Genomic DNA, 17,951 nt, shown 5'->3' on the forward strand with positions numbered 1-17,951 from the left:
CTTCCCGCAACGTCGGGCTTCTTCAAGACCTTCTGGATGGGCAGGTCAGTCATCACCAGTATCGTGAAGCTATGGAAGTAGTGGCGCAACCTCCTCGCCGAAAATACCACAGCCAACGCAGCCTTCTCCAGGGCCTGATATCTCGTTTCGGGGCCCTGCAGTACCTTACTAACAAAATAAATAGGCTTCTGAGCCTGATCTTGGTCCTGGGCGAGCACCGCACTTACCGCCCTCTCAGTTACAGCAAAATACAACCTGAGAGGGGTTCCTACCAGCGGTTTGCACAAAACCGGCGGGCTCGCCAGATACTCCTTCAGCTTGACGAAGGCTTCCTCACACTCCTTCGTCCAGGCAAACTTGTTATTCCGCCTTAAACACTGAAAATAGGGATGGCCCTTCTCTCCGCTAGCTGACACGAAGCGAGACAGGGCAGCCATCCGACCTGTAAGCTGTTGTACTTCCTTTACAGTGGCTGGGCTCCTCATCGCCAAGATGGCAGCACACTTATCCGGGTTGGCTTCTATTCCTCTCTCAGTTAAGAGGAAACCCAAGAACTTCCCAGCCTCCACGCCGAAGATGCATTTCTCCGGATTCAGCTTCGACCTGAACTTGGCGATCGTAGTAAACAACTCCTCCAAGTCTGCAACGTGCTTGCTCTTCTCTAGCGAGGTCACGACCATGTCATCTACGTACGCTTGCACATTCCTTCCCAGCATTGGTGCAAGTACTCGATCCATCAACCTCTGGTACGTGGCCCCCGCGTTCTTCAGCCCAAACGGCATCACTTTGTAGCAGTAGCACGATCTCTCGGTCATGAAAGCAGTCTTCTCTTCATCCATGGGATGCATCTTGATCTGGTTATACCCCGAGAAGGCATCCAGGAAGCTCAACAACTTACACCCTGCAGCACTATCCACCAGGGCGTCTATGCTTGGTAAAGGATATGAATCCTTTGGGCAGGCCTTATTCAGATCAGTGAAATCGACGCACATGCGCCATTTCCCATTACTCTTCTTCACCAGCACGACATTTGCCAGCCATTCAGGGTACTGGACTTCCCTGATGTGGCCTGCAGCGAGGAGTTTCTGTGTTTCGTCCCTAATCGCCTGCCTCCTCTCCTCGTTGAACTTTCTTCTTCTTTGTCGCACTGGTCTCACCAAGTTGTCCATCGCCAGATGATGGCACAAGAAGTCGGGGTCGATCCCGGGCATGTCCGAAGCGGACCATGCAAACGCATCCAGATGCCGTTCTATCACCTTGGCGATCTGGTCCTGGAGCTCAACCTCCAGGGATCTTCCCAGTTTGAAGATTTTTCCCCCGATCTCTCTCTCGAGCCACTGCTTGACAGGTTTTGGCCTGGTCTCTCTGGCGATCACCGCCCTGGCGATTCCCAGCTCCCTCGCTTCCTCAGGGCGATTCCTTGCCTCCTCTTCTTCCAGACCGGCGTTCCCCTCCCCCAGCTCGGCATCCACCATTTCCACGTCTCTTCCGGCGGTCTCTTCTATTACCGTCGATCTGGGCTTCACCCCAGGAGGCGGGGTGGTTGTCACATAACTCACAGACCTTTTGTTTTTCAAGCTATTCTCATAGCACTTCTTTGCTTCTTTCTGGTCGGATTTGATGGTGATCACCACCCCCTCCATAGACGGCAACTTCACCTTCATGTGCCGTGTCGACGGTATAGCGCCTATCCTGTTGAGCGTGGGCCTTCCCAACAGAATGTTGTATGCTGAAGGAGCGTTCACGACAAGGTATTTGATTTTCTCCGTTCTCGAACCCGCCTCATCTGTAAACGTAGTCCTCAACTCTATGTACCCCCTGACCTCTACCTGGTCATCAGCAAAACCGTACAGACACCCTCCATAGGGCCTCAGCTGGTCAAGGGGTAGTTCCAGCTGCGTGAAAGTCGGCCAGAACATAACGTCTGCCGAGCTTCCTTGGTCCACCAGAACCCTGTGGACCTTTCTTCCTGCTGTGATCAACGAGATGACTATGGGATCGTTGTCATGAGGCACAACGTCCCGAAGATCTTGCTTGGTGAACGTAATGTCCACATCCGGCGAGTGGTCTTCGAACATATCCACCGTCATCACAGCCCTCGCGTACCTCTTCCTCTGTGATGCGGTGCATCCACCCCCTGAGAAACCTCCTGCAATGGTGTGGATTTCCCCGTGTGTAGGCATCTCGTGCTGCTGAGCCTCAGCACCTGCAGGCTGGGAGCTCGACGCGCCCCCCGTCCTCCTATCCAGCAAATAGTCATTTAGGAACCCGCTCTTAACCAGATCGTCGAGCTGGTATGCTAAAGCCAAGCACGAGTCCACGGTGTGGCCAAAGCCCTGGTGAAACTCACACCAGGCGTCTGGCTTTGGTCCCAGCACCTTGTCGCCCACCTTCTCAGGCGCCTTCAGCCTAGCTGATATATTGGGAATGGCGATCAGGTCCGCCAATCCCATGACAAACTTGTGCTTAGGCGGGCGATTGTATTCCCGGCGTGCTGGTTGCGGGCGTCCTTGGCCCCTGCCCTTGTTCTTCCTTGGATCATAAGGATGGCGAGTCCTCTGATCCCTCCTGGCCGCCGCTGTCTCCAGCACCCTCTGTGGCTGGATCCTGGTCTGGGCGCGTGGCCTAGCGGGAGCCACGCTTCCTCTCTTATCGGCGACTTCACTCTCGTCGGCGATGTGGGCCACCGCAAGTCGCCTAACCTCAGCAAACGTGGCGGGGTGAGCCCTGATCAATGCCTCGTAGAACGGTCCCGGCAGCACGCCCTTCTTAAATGCGTAGACCAGCATTTCCTCATCTTTGGCCGGCGATCTGACCATCTGCCCCCCAAAGCGATTCAGGTAGTCCCTGAGGGACTCTCCCTGATACTGCCTTATATCAAACAAATCATAAGACACCCTAGGCGGTGCCTTATTCACAATGTACTGCTCGACGAAAATCTTCGAGAACTGTTGGAAGTTGGTAATGTGACCGGTAGGCAGGCTCACAAACCATTCCAGCGCCGTTCCCTGGAGTGTGCTCACGAACATCTTGCAGTACACGGCGTCTGATCCTCCTGACAGCATCATCTGCGTATGGAACGTGGTGAGATGAGCCTCAGGATCCTCCACGCCCGTGAAAACAGCCTTAACAGGTACCACACTCGCAGGAATAGGCGTGTCAGTAATCGCCTGAGCGAAAGGCATGGGGAAAACACGAGGCGGCGTTGACGGCGCGACCTCCTCAGCAATAGGACGCCCTTGCTGCTCCTGAAGAGCTTGGCGCAGCTCTTCAGTCACTTTGCTAAGCTCATCATTCCTGGCCCGAGAGGCGGCCAGGTCCTCGTGCATTCTCGCCTGTTCTATGCGCGAGGCTTCCACAGTTGCCTGCAACGAGCGCATAATCTCTACCATCTGCGCCATGGTCATGGCGGCGGCGCCTTCAGCAGCAACGGGCGCAACTGGACTTGAACGGTTGCTTCTCATTTTTCTCATGAAAACTCAGCAAATTACAGAGAATAATGAACAACACTTCCTTCAGCGACGATCGACTCAGCGATCGATCGGTCAAAACTGCGCGAAACTCCGCAAGAAACTCAAGAACACAGCGAACCTCCACAGAAACCTGCAACTCCACCAGAAACCACCGCTTCTCCCACGACAAACCAAACGAGTCAAAGAACTCAAATCTCGCCGAACAAATCTCGCGTAAACAGCAGAAAACTTCACCTCACCGAACAAAAATCCAAACGAACGGTGGAAAACGCGAAATCACCGAACAAAAATCCAAACGAACAGCGAACAATGGTTGCACCAGCACACAACCACGCAGAAAACTACAAAACCTCCAAGAACTCACGTTGTGGATGGGAACAGGTTTTACACGGCCCCATGGTGGGCGCCTGATGATCCTGCCTGTTGACCAAAACGCTGGAGCTTGCCTCGTCAAACTTGGATCGACGTGTGCACCGCTTCAACCTCCATCCTTCGCCACGATCCACCTCAAGAACCTGCAAAAGAACAGAGCGGCGCCGCTGCGGCTGATCGCACTCCAACGCCCAAGTCAGTGACCGAACCACCAAATACTAAGAGCAATAACACTCAAGAACTCTCAAGGAGCCGTGCAATGTTCTCTCTCACAATATACTCTAGAACTCACAAGCGTAAAGAAGACAATCTGAACGTGCGTACCTCAAAAGTTCGTTGGGGAACCCTTAAATACCTGGTCACTTTCTCTCTCCTGGCAGTTACAGACCTGGACACGTGGCTCGCATCCAGCTGTACACGTGCCATCATCTGGAGCCTCCTTGACTTGGGCGCTGCTTCTGACTCTCCTTTGGCTAAGTTATTTATGCATGATATTGCTCAGTGCATAGCTAACTTGGAGCGCGATCTCTACTGTAATTGGCGAGTTAGGGTGCCTTCGTACACCTTCCCTGTGGTCTCGCCGGCCGCCTTCATAATCTGCACCACCTTCATCTTCGGCGATGTGCTTGCTCCGGCGATCTCTAATCACTTGGTCGCTTGAGTTTACATCTGGCGACTTCATCTTTAACCCGGTGACCGCCGGTTCTGATATGCTGAAGATCGGAGCACGCCCACTTAGTAACTGGCGATTTCACGAGCCCCCCGACCGCCTTCCCTTCTGCCAAACCTGGCGTCTCGTCAACACGCCTATACTGTAGCTTGGTGCCACGTCATTACCTCCGACTACCAGGGCGGTACAATAATATTAATACTATTTATAATATTAATACTATTTATAATATTAATAATATTTATAATATTAATAATATTTATAATATTAATAATATTGTTATAATAATTAATAATGTTTTTAATTTGAATTTGAAAAATAATATTAATATTATGAATAATATTATTATAATAATTAATAATGTTATTAATTTAAATAATAATATTAATAAAATTAATATTATGAAAATATATGAATAATATGAATAATATAATATTATTAATAATATTAATATTGATAATATATTAATAAGTATAATAATAATCTTAACATGACAATAAAATTTATCTAGTATCATGGTTAAAATTTCTTTCATCATTCAAGTGACTTGACTTTCAAGTCTTAGTTAGACATTAACATATAGCGTTGAAAATCTCTAAATACTTTAAAATTATAATCAAATCATAAGATATATAAGGACAAATTTAATTTTATAAATTATTTTATAAAATTAAATTATCCTTAAAGTTTATTTTTGAAATTAATATAAAAGTTCATCAAGAATCTATTTATTAGATAGAACTGTTTTGCTAATTGCAGCAAAGTCAAAACTGTGCAGCTGAGATTGATATTGCAGCAGCCAACTAGTGTTGATTAAATTAGTGTAATTTAAATTCAAATTTTGTTAAACGGATAAAAACGAATTTAATTGTAAAGTGAAATAAATGGTACACATAAAATACTATTTAATTTTACAAAAATTGTCAATAACTATATAGTTTGCTAAATTTTAAAAAAAAATTGTATTTAATACATACGAGTTTAATATAAATTGAAAATATTATTATGAAAATAAGCGTGTATAAAAAATACGATCGTATATGAAAAAGATTATTTTTAAAAAAAACTTATGGAGAAATGTATATTGAAAATATGATTTTATATATAATCTCGTACATTGTAATTACGCTTTTCAGAAAATAAATTCAGATAAAATATTTGTATGTGTAAAAGTTCCATAGATATCGAATGTTGTAACCAGAAATAATAATATCATACTTTTTAATATAATTTATATATATATTAGTGGTGACAAATAATATCTCTCAATATTTTATTTTATTTTAAGAAACTAAATTTGTATTTTTTTATAAGAATAGACGAGGAGTTCCTTTAGTCACACACAAATATCATCAAATGATCATAAATATTTGCATATCCAATGTAATATGATATTTTAAAGAAATTTATTAGGTAATTTCTAATACAAATTTCATATATTTGCATATTCAATGTAATATTTGATGTTTTTCTGTAAAGTTATTAGGTAATTTCCAATACAAATTTCATACTATGGAGTCTTTTCTTTTTGCAAATTTTGTTTCAGAGTCGTGATTTGCATTTTAATAATTTTTTACACCATAAACAAATTATTAAATAAAAACTATTTTAAAAATAAAATAATTAATTATTATTTTGATTAAATTAGAGATTATTTTATAAATTAAAAAAATTAATATTTAAAATAATTTTTATTATTAATAAAAATTTATAAAATAATGTTTAAATTATTATTTAACTATTAGTTATTAAGATTTTATTTATTGTTACTTAGATTTTAAATTAATTTTTATTAATCTTTTAAAGACTGATTTAGAATTTTAAATATTAAAAACTAAAATTTTGATAATTAATTTAGTTATTAATTAAAAATTATTTGATAAATTTTTATTAATAATAAAAATCACTTTAAATATTAATAATTTTTTAATTTATAAAATAATATTTAATTTAATTAATATAGTGAATAATAATTTTGTGTCTCTAACTTTTATTATTATTTAATAAAAAAATTTAATATTTTATATCAATTTAATATTTTTAAACTTATAAAATTATTATTTTAAATTTTAAATTTCGTGTCACATCAACGTGTTTTAACGAATATATCTAATAAGATCCAAACATTAATCTTATAACCCTAGTTATTGGAGATTTTCGTAAATGAATAAAAATTAAAATTTTATAGAGACTCACATATTGTGTATGTCAAGATGAAGAAGTATCTATTATATCACAAGAGGTGCATCCTAACATGCAAAGTCTGTTTCTATATAATTTTATGGGTAATTTTACTAAATTTTGGTAAAGTGTAAGTATTCTAAAATCTTTTTTTTTTATGTTTACTAGTTTTGTCATTTAACTTGTAAATTATAATATTTATAAATGAAATATATCATTTTACACTACTAAAAAATTATTAAATAAAATTTAATTTTATTGACAGAAAAATAATTAGTTACTATATTAATTAAATTAGATATTATTTCATAAACTAAAAAAAATATTAATATTTGTACCAGTCGGGACCAGACGAACCACAACACGGGTATCAGAGGTTGTCTCCGACCGGTCCGAGTTAATGCACCAAGGTAAATTAAGAAGATGCACAATAAATCAGGTAATTTCATTTAAGTTATGATACACATTAAATACGACCCATTAACAAGAGAGCACATTACAAACTCTATAAATAAGCATGATTATACAATTATAAGGTACATTTTTATCAATACATTAACTACACTCAAACATTCAGTACTTACTTGATCGTCAGAGAACTTTTGCAGGTTCACTCTCGACCGAGAGCTGAAGACCGAACACGATAAAGGAATAGAGGAAAATGTGACCGAGAGAGAAGATTTAATTATCAGTTGGTTACTAGTACTATCTAGGTCCTATACAAGTACAATTGACGCCCACCGTGGGGCCAAGAGAGTATTAAAGAACAAAGCAAATAGTATCAACAAGACATATGGCAAACGAGAGGATGACGGAAGCCGAGCATATGGCTATGTTTCAAATCCTGCAAAGGGAGATGGCGGCGATATGCCAAAAGAATGAAGAGGAAATACGAATCTCCCGAGAGCAAAATGAAGAAATGAGGCAACAGCTAGTTGAGTTTATACCTAGACCAAAGCCTAAAAAACCCAAACCAAAGCCCAAAAGACCACTTTCCTCGAAGGAATCAGAGGACACACAAAATCAGGGGAAAACATCAATCTTGAGGGTAGATCCTTATTAACTCGCCAACATGAAACTCATGCATCGTCAAGACTAAACCACTCGGTACGTGCTATCGGCATTGAGGAAGAACCTAAGATTCATCCCTTTACTGACCACATTATGGAGGCACAACTTCTCCCACGTGGAAGGCATTAAACATTGACAGATACAATTGTTGAACAAGATGCTTTGATGTCTCCAAATCAAGGAGGAAAGCTTGAAGACCTTGCAGCTGGGTGTGTGTGTTGTCTAGTTGTTTGAAACTTGTTAATTCACTCCTTAAGATGATCCAAGTGTTGAACCAAGTGTGTTCAAGCTTTGATGAATCCAAACCCTTTGAAGGATGATGAAAGGCTAGATGTGCTTGTTGTTGTTGTTGTTGACTTGCTGTCAAAACCAAAACAACCAATTGATTCGTGAAAACAACCGATTGTTTGTTTTGGTACCATAACAGAAAATTGTTTTGTGGTTTGATTGAGCATTAAATGATTTTCTAACTGTTTATGCTCCAGTTTTTAATGCTTTAACCAATCTTTAAATGCAATGAATATTTTGTTAAGATTTGATAACAAACAACATCTTTGATTATATACAGAAAAACAGATTTGAGTTTTTCAAGAGATTGAGATTTTGAAAAGTTGAGATTGCTTAGAGATTGAGTTTGATCAAAGAGTGTGAGATAGGATTTTCTGCTTGTATTGATTTCAAATTTGTTCTGTAACAAGTGTAATCCTTTGTATCTGTTGAAAGAAATTTTCTGTGTTTGCTGAGAAGTGTTGTGTGTTCTTGAGGGGATCAAGATCAGCATTCTTAGTGTTGTTGTGCTAGACCAAAGGGAGTGTGTGTGTCTTGAGGGGATCAAGGTCACTTCTTTGGTTATGTTGTGAGTGATATAGGGTTGATTGCTTAGTGGATTTCCTTAGTGGTTTCTGAGAAGATTGGATGTAGCTCTTGGTTTAAGAGTGAACCAGTATAAACCTCTGTGTGCATTCTCTCTATCCTTAATCTTTTTAAGTTTAGTTTTAATATTTGTGAACTAGTATAAACAATTGATTGTTTCTGCGAAACAACCGATTGTTTTTCTGGTGCTGTGTTTTTTGCTTTGTGTTTTGGCAAACTGATTTCCTTATCAATTGCTTCTCGAAGAAATTTCATTCTTGGCTTAAAAGTTTGCGAAAACCCTCTTTAAACCATTCACCCCCCCCCCTCTACTTTAAAGCCATACATTCTTACAATTGGCATCAAGAGCTTGGTTCTTGAAATTTATTCAAGTGCGATCCTAAAAAAAATTTTAATGGTTGATAAACTACCTTTTGGGGAAGGTGCTTCAATCAACAGACCACCTCTGTTTTGTGGTTTGAACTACCAATTTTGGAAAGTGAGAATGAAAATCTTTGTGGAATCACTTGACAAAGGTATTTGGGGTGAAATTGAAAATGGTCCTTTTGTCCCAAAATTTGAAAAAGATGGATCTTCCATTGAAAAACCTTGGTCTCAATGGACTGATTCTGAAAGCAAGAAGGCCAAATTTGATTGCATTGCTAAAAACATAATAACCTCTTCTTTGAATTGAGATGAGTTTTTCAGGGTTTCTCAATGCAAATCTGCAAAGGAGATGTGGGACACCTTGGAAGTAACTCATGAAGGTACAAATGAGGTGAAGAGAGCTAGGAAGCATACTCTAATCCAAGAGTATGAGATGTTCAAAATGCTCAAAGGTGAAACAATTGCTGAATTGCAGAAAAGATTCACGCACATCATCAATCATCTCATGAGCCTTGACAAGACCTTTGAAAAGGAAGAGCTAAACATCAAGATCTTAAAATGTCTTGATAGAGCATGGCAACCTAAGGTAACTGCTATATCCAAATCTAAAGATCTAACATCCTTGAGTATGGCTTCTTTGTTTGGCAAGCTTAAGGAACATGAGTTAGAGATGAATCGACTCAATGTTCAAGAAAGCGAAGACAGGCACATAAGGAGTATAGCCTTAAAAGTTGTCAAGCACAAAGGCAAACAAGAATCTAGCGATGATAGTGATGAAGAAAACCTTAGCTTGCTATCCAGAAAGTTTAGCAAATTCTTGAAGAGGAACCGCAACAAGGACAACAACAAAGATAGGTATGGAAACAAGAAATCCAATTATTTTAATTCCAATAACTATACTTGTTTTGGTTGTGGTGAGCAAGGGCACATAAAGGCAGATTGCCCAAACAAAAGCAAGGAGAAAAAGCCAAGCTACAAGGAAAAGAAGGGCTAGACAAAAAGAGCCTACATAGCTTGGGATGAAAATGAGGTATCATCATTAAGTTCTTCATCAAGTGAAGATGAAAGAGCAAACATCTGTTTGATTGTTGAAGATGATGGTGAATCTTGCAGCTTAAGTGAAGTAAGTTCTTGTGCTTCTTTAAATGAACAAAATTATAGTGAATTGCTTGAAGCTTTTCAAGAAACTCACGATGAAGCTAATCGATTGGTTCTTTCAAACAAGGGCACATAAAGGTAGATTGCCCAAACAAAAGCAAGGAGAAAAAGCCTAGCTACAAGGAAAAGAAGGGCAAGACAAAAAGAGCCTACATAGCTTGGGATGAAAATGAGGTATCATCATCAAGTTCTTCATCAAGTGAAGATGAAAGAGCAAACATGTGTTTGATTGCTGAAGATGATGATGAATCTTGCAGCTCAAGTGAAGTAAGTTCTTGTGCTTCTTTAAATGAACAAAATTATAGTGAATTGCTTGAAGCTTTTCAAGAAACTCGCGATGAAGCTAATCGATTGGTTCTTTCAAACAACCGATTGGAAGAACTTAACAGCTGGCTGGAAAAGATAGTGAAGTCCGTTGAAGAAGAGCTTGAAAAATCTAAAAAGGATTTTAAAAACCTTGAAACACATTTCAAAAATTCTTCTTGCAAGTGTGACACTCTCATTTGCGAAAATTGTGAAAACCTTGAGAAGAAAGTTCATTATCTTGTAAGTACTGTGGATAAGCTTTTGAAAGGAAAATCTAACTTTGAGAATGTCTTGGCATCTCAAAACTGTGTCTTTGGAAGGGCTGGTTTAGGCTTTAATCCACAAAACAAACAAGATAAGTTTTCAAAAAGTTTTTTAAGAAAGCCAGAAAAACAACCGATTGTTACATGCTTTTACTGCATGAAAAAGGGCCATTCGGTTAGATTCTGCAAAATAAGAAAGTTTTATGTTCCAAGAGGCTTCATGAAATGGATTCCTAAAGGATGTGAGGTTTCAAATGAGAAAAATAAATCAATTGGACCCACATTTGTGAAGGGACCAAATCTTGTTGCTTGAACTCATGGTTGTGCAGGAAATATAAAGAAAAGTGAGGGATTGAGTCAAGTGATCAAGTTCTTGGAAGAAAAAGGCTAACATTGAAGCTGAATCAATGTTTTGTACCTGTCCAAAGGCTCTCAATAGTTAAATGAGGCTTCTTGATCACAAAGCACATGGCTCATTAAAATAACATCACAAAGGATAAGACCTTCCTTATCTTTGTCTTTAATTATTGTTTAAGTTCATATTCATGCTTAAATATCTCTTTTAAAATGGTCAAATTCATCTGCTTTGAAGTTTTTCTGCTCATGATTAAATATTCAAAATCAGTTTTACAGCTGTAGAAAAACAACCGATTGTTTCCTCAAAACAAACGATTGTTTTGTGTTTGACAGCACTGTGAAGAAATCAATTTAATTCTTTTTTTTTAATTTCTATCCATTGCAGATCAAATTAAAGAAAGAATCCTTGGTCAATGAACCTATGTTGAAAGCTGATCATGCTCAGAAAGAAGTTACAACAGTCATAAAGGAATATATTCCACAATCTTGAAAATTTAAGAGCTTTTATGACTAGTCAAAGATCACATGTGATGACCATGTGATTTTATGCTTTTTATGACGTTTTCTGTGCAGGGCTTGGTCAAGTCTTTCCTCTCTGAAAATCTGGTACCCACTCACGTCATTGAATGCAATGTGATTCTATTTTTTCCATAAAACTTGTTGCAGCTTATCTCTTTCACAAGAACAACCAATTGGACCATCTCTTGCAACATCTCTTGCAATTCTTGTGTGAGCTTTTCTCTGCATCTTCTCTGCCATCATGGAATCAACTCCTCCCACCTCAAAGAGAGTTAAAACCAGAGCAGTAAGGTCTGGAGGAAGGCTAGAAGGATGGTTTTCTGGTGATAATGATCTTATTGAAAGGTATAGGTTTGAGACTAGCACCAAAGTGATAAACAACCCCAAAGTTGTTTCCTTTGATTGGCTGAAAAGGCAAAAGCTAGATAATGTAAGAAAGCTTCTCAAAGATCAATCTCTCATAAAATTCTTGGAGATGAAGGGGAACATCTACCCATATTTGATTAAAGTGTTCTACACAAATCTCAAATTTGAGGGAAACATCCTAATCTCTCATGTGAAGGGTGTAGATATGTAGATCACCTATGATGTGTGGACTGCAGTGGCAGGTCTAAAGTATTTTGTCCTCAGAATCAACAAGGGGAACCTTGGTGTAGTGGAGGATTTCAACAAAGTCCAATACTACAAAAGTTGTTTGAAGAATCAAAATGTTCAAGTTAGGACTTGTTCGGTTGGTGGCTTGAGACTTGATGAAAGGTTGTTGGCCCTTATTGTGACTTGGATTCTAACTCCAAGGGGGAGCAATCATTATGTTCTTACAGAGGAAGACATTGTGTATATCTACTGCATAATAAATAAAATCGGAATAAATTGGATCCACATCATCAGGAGCACATGCAAAAGGCAATGAGGTTAAGTGACTATCACTATCCATATGTTGTTTTGATTTCTAAATTTTTGCTGTATTTTGAAGTGAATCTGGAGGATGAAACATCTGAGTTGGTCAAGTCAACACAAGAGATGAACAATGGATCTCTCAACAAAATGGGATTCACCAAAATAGGTGGCAAATGGATAAGCAAAGATAGTGACCATGGTGCCTCATCAAGTGTTGCTGCTGATCTTGAAGAAGAAGAACATGCTGCTGATATGAATTTTCAACATGAAGATCATCCTGAATCAAATCAAGATGTTGGACCTAGTGTTGGAAATCAGGAAGATGGAATGCCAACCATGTCTTCTTTTGAGAGATGCATGGTTAATAGGCTTGATGGATTTGAAGAGAATCAAACAAATCTCCATGATCTGTGTTTAAGCAACTTCCAGCGCATTGATAACAGGTTCAACAGCATGGATGCACGCTTCAAGACTTTGGATGAACAGATTGAAGTTGTCCAAAATCAGATTTTTGATCTACAATATGATGATGATGACTGAAGAAGGAAAAAAACCGGTTGATATCTCGGAACAACCGATTGTTTTTAGGGCTTGTATCAGTTTTTGTTGTTTTTTGTTTCTGCTCTTTAATTCTGTTTTATCAAGAACAATTTTCTTTATATATCTTCTTTTTGTCTATTTGTGAAGACAAATAGGGGGAGATTTATGCTGTGTTGTTTCAGTGTTTTAAATTTCTACAAAACAGTTTATGGTTGTTTAAAGAAAGCCTTGTAGGTTTTTCTGTGCTCTGATATTTTGCTCTGATATATTGTTTCTGTTCTAACCCTATATCAGAAGTGTTTTGCTTAAACTGTATGTTGCAGGAACTGCTTCAGATTCAATCAAATCCAACACAAGAAATCAGGGATTTGTCTTCATCAAATAGGGGGACATTGTTAAACCAAGTGTGTTCAAGCTTTGAAGAATCCAAACCCTTTTTAGGATGATGAAAGGCTAGCTATGCTTGTTGTTGCTGTGTTGTCTTTTGGTTAGGATCTCGGGTAGATTTTATGTAAAATCCACTCTTGATTGAATCCAAAGCATATGCATTCTCAATCCTTTTAAAAGAAAAGTGTTTTCCAAGCTAAGTGAAAAACAACCTGTTGTTTTGTCAAAACAACCGATTGTTTTATACTTAGGAGTTTTTGGAAAGATTGAAAACTGTTTTTATGGTTGCCTTGCTGTCAAAACCAAAACAACTAATTGATTCGTGGAAACAACTGATTGTTTGTTTTGGTACCATAACAGAAAATTGTTTTGTGCTTTGACTGAGCATTAAATGATTTTCTAACTATTTACGCTCCAGTTTTTAATGCTTTAACCAATCTTTAAATGCAATGAATAGTTTGTTAAGATTTGATAACAAACAACATCTTTGATTATATACAGAAAAACATATTTGAGTTTTTCAAGAGATTGAGATTTTGAAAAGTTGAGATTGAGTTTGATCAAAGAGTGTGAGATATGATTTTCTGCTTGTATTGATTTCAAATTTGTTCTGTAACAAGTGTAATCCTTTGTATCTGTTGAAAGAAACTTTATGTGTTTGTTGAGAAGTGTTGTGTGTTCTTGAGGGGATCAAGATCAGCATTCTTAGTGTTGTTGTGCTGGACCAAAGGGAGTGTGTGTCTTGAGGGGATCAAGGTCACTTCTTTGGTTATGTTGTAAGTGATCTAGGGTTGATTGCTTAGTGGATTTCCTCAGTGGTTTCTGAGCAGACTGTATGTAGCTCTGGGTTTAGAGTGAACCAGTATAAACCTCTGTGTGCATTCTCTCTATCCTTAATCTCTTTAAATTCAGTTTTAATATTTGTGAACTAGTATAAACAACCGATTGTTTCGGCGAAACAACCGATTGTTTTTCTGGTGCTGTGTTTTTTGCTTTGTGTTTTGGCAAACTGATTTCCTTATGAATGGTTTCTCGAAGAAATTTCATTCTTGGCTTAAAAGTTTGCGAAAACCCTCTTTAAACCATTCCTCCCCCCTACTTTAAAGCCATACATTCTTACACCAGGTTCATTTGAATCTTTAACCTTTTGAAAAGATGAGTTTTCTAAAATGCTGTTGAAATTTCAATAGGTTGAAATTTAGAAACAAAAGGTTGTTTTACCTTAGTAGTTTTTGAAAAGGTTTTGAAAAGCTTCACTTTGCTGTCAAGTCAATTCAACCGATAGTTTCGACAAAACAATCGATTGTTTTTCTGAAAACCTTAACAGAATTCTGTTAAGTGGTTTTAATATGTTTAAATGATCCTAACTACCTTGGCTCCTTTACTAAATGTTTTTGACCACTTGGTTGGTCTATATAAAGGTAGTTTTACGCTCCTAATCTTGAAGTAAGAAGAAGAGTTTATCAAAAACCATTTTTCCAAGATTTGAAAGAGCTTTGGATCACTCTTAAGTGTGTGGAAAAGGATTGGGTTGTAATTTTGAACTTTAAGCTTTGTAATACCCAGGTGTATTCTATCCCTTCTTCCTTGATTAGTGTATTTGTGGTGTTGTGTTGCAAATGAGTGTTGTGTGTTCTTGAGGTGTTCAAGATCAACACTCTTGGTGTGGTTTGCCAAAGGTAGTGTGTTTCTTGAGGGGTTCCAGGTCACTACTTTGGTGTGTGGTGTTTGTAATCTGATTTTGATTGCATAGTGGATTACCCAGTGGGGACTGGATGTAGCTCTTGGTGTAAGAGTGAACCAGTATAAATCTGTTTGTGTGATTCTATCTTTCCCTTATCTCACATATATCTGTTTTAAGTTATTTTTATTAACTGCTGATAAAAACATCTGGTTGAATCGCAATAACAACCGGTTGATTTTTTGGAAATCAACTAAAACAGCTTTGTGCATTGCTTTCCTTAGTTTCTTTCTTTATGATTCTTCATTGGCTTTCATTATACCTTCAAAGTTTTCAAAAATCTTTTATAAACAATTCACCCCTCCTCTTGTTTAAGGTCATATATTCTACCAACAATGGTATGACGAATCTGGACGAACAAGTTATCGTCTACACTACGCAGATGAGTCTTTACACATCTGACAATTTGGTGTTGTGCTAAGTGTTTCCCACTTCACTAAAAGGGGGGCTCTTAGTTAATTTACAAGGCTCCCTCCTAATTAGGTGGATTGCTTTAAAACATTGTTGTCCAAGTTCGACTCTCCATTTGCAACCAGCCAACCGCATCACTTAACATCTATAGCACTTGTCAACATACGACAAGAAAAAGGTGAGCTACTCTGAGCTTTTATTGAGAGATTCAAACAAAGTATCCCTGAATATCAAGAATCTAAGTTTGGAGGTAGTCATGCATCTTATGGTAACAGTGTTAAAGTCAGGACTGCTCGCCGATAGTTGTGCAATAAATCGGCAGCGATCTTGGACGAACTACGACAATGGGCGACGAATTTCATGTAATTGGAAGAGTTGCGTTACTACCAGAATAAAGTTTGGGCCAAGAATGGCAGAGAAAAAGGAAAAGAAAAAAGAAAAAATTGGTTGGCATATGTCTGGAAAATTTGATAAGTATATGGGGAATCAAGGACCTTGGTTCAATAGTTATACCCCATTGAATACTGACAAAGAGAAAATTATGGATGAAGATTTGAATGCTAACCTGATTCCTACTCTCTGAAAATTGCACAGTCCTAAAGATTCTGACCCATTCAAACAATGTCGATATCATCGCAACTTCGGTCTCACGATCGAAGAATATCAAGCATTGAAATATAAGATTGAAGAGCTTATCCAAGTCGAACACTTGCAAAAGATTGTACGAATCGACAATAGAGGCTCAAATCGTTCTCCCCATTATCAGGAGAAGTATGTTGGGTTTAATAGTGCCAAAGTTCAAGAGGGGGGGTGAATTGACCTTTTAAAACTTTCTTGCAGAAACAGTGCTTAACACAGTTTTACAGAAAATAAATCGATTTATGTGAAAATGAACAGATTTATTTCAGCACTGTTTTTGTTTGAAAAGTGTTTATACAGCAAGGTTAATCACAAGATTATGCAGATAGATTTTCCAGATGCATACACACAGATATCAGACTGAAAAATAGTGAAACACAGAAAACAGCAAACCTTAATTCCAATTAATGTGATTTAGGTTTAGTTAAGGGCTTGACAATTAGTGAGACAATCTATCACACTCAACCTGTTTTATTAGCCTTTAACAGATTATCAATGTTCTTATTTAAACCAGACAGTTTTTCAGAAATTAAGAACAGTATGCACAACGCCCAGAAAAGAACAGATTTATTTTCAATTGAACAGATTTATTTCTTTGTTGTTTTATCAATTATGCAGAAACGAAATTGCAGAAAGTGAGAGAGAATGAACACAAGCAGTTATACTAGTTCACTCAACTGAGCTACATCCAGTCTTCACCAAAACCAGGTGGAAATCACTAAAACACAGTACAACCAAGTACAATTCCCACTGTTCTTGAAACCTACAAGAACTTAGGTACTCTTGCTGAAAAAACCTATTTCAGCACACACCCACTCTTCAAGAAAACCTATCAAGAAGAGTGTTCAACCAAACTATTACAAGAAATGAGAAGTGAAACGACTACACCTGATTGAGGATACAAAGATCTGCCTTAAACCAGTAGGCAAGATTGCTAGAACAGTACCTGCACCTCACACCAAGCTTTTGGAACCAAACCAAGAACAAGCACTTTTTTATTTTTGAAATCTTTGAAGAACAAATGCTAATCCTTTGTAAACTTTTAATCCTCTGCTGTCAAAACTTGTTTTTGCAAATGTATGAACGATTGTTAAACTCAGAAACAAGTTTTCATTTTATAGAAAACCAACTTATAACAGATTTTTGAAAAACAGTTAAAGTTGTTATAAAATGAACAGATTGAAAATAAAATGAACAGATTTATTTTCAAAAGCAGTTAAAGAATTTGTTAAGTGAGGAGACTTAGTCAACCATTCTGGTGTTGAGATAAAACTGAAAATCGTTTAAACTTGACATGGCACCAGAGACAAAAAGAATCTATTCATTTACAGATGAACAGATTTATTTTTCAAAACGAAAATAGAGAAAGTTTAACTATTTAAAACTCAGTCGTTTTTAAAGATAGAAGACTTAGTCAAAATACATGATGCACAAAATCTAATTTTCACAAGACTTAGCCAAGGCATCAGTTTAAAAATGAATCTGTTTATTTAGAAAAGAACAGATTAATTTTTATGCAGTAAACGTGTTTTTTGTAAAACATGTGAAAAACAGTTTAAGAAAGCTTATGCTTGTTCTTATCACATGGTCAGTGGTTATGAGGTGAGTTACTCAGCAAAAAGCCCACTCTTAGACAACCTCTAAGCACTACCTAAGACACACTTAAAGCAAAGCAAAATACAAATGAAATGTACATAGAAGTCTTCATCAAACATAATCTTGAAGGG

The sequence above is a fragment of the Phaseolus vulgaris genome, chromosome 7 (genome assembly GCF_000499845.2).
Source record: "Phaseolus vulgaris cultivar G19833 chromosome 7, P. vulgaris v2.0, whole genome shotgun sequence".
Lineage (NCBI taxonomy): Eukaryota > Viridiplantae > Streptophyta > Magnoliopsida > Fabales > Fabaceae > Phaseolus > Phaseolus vulgaris.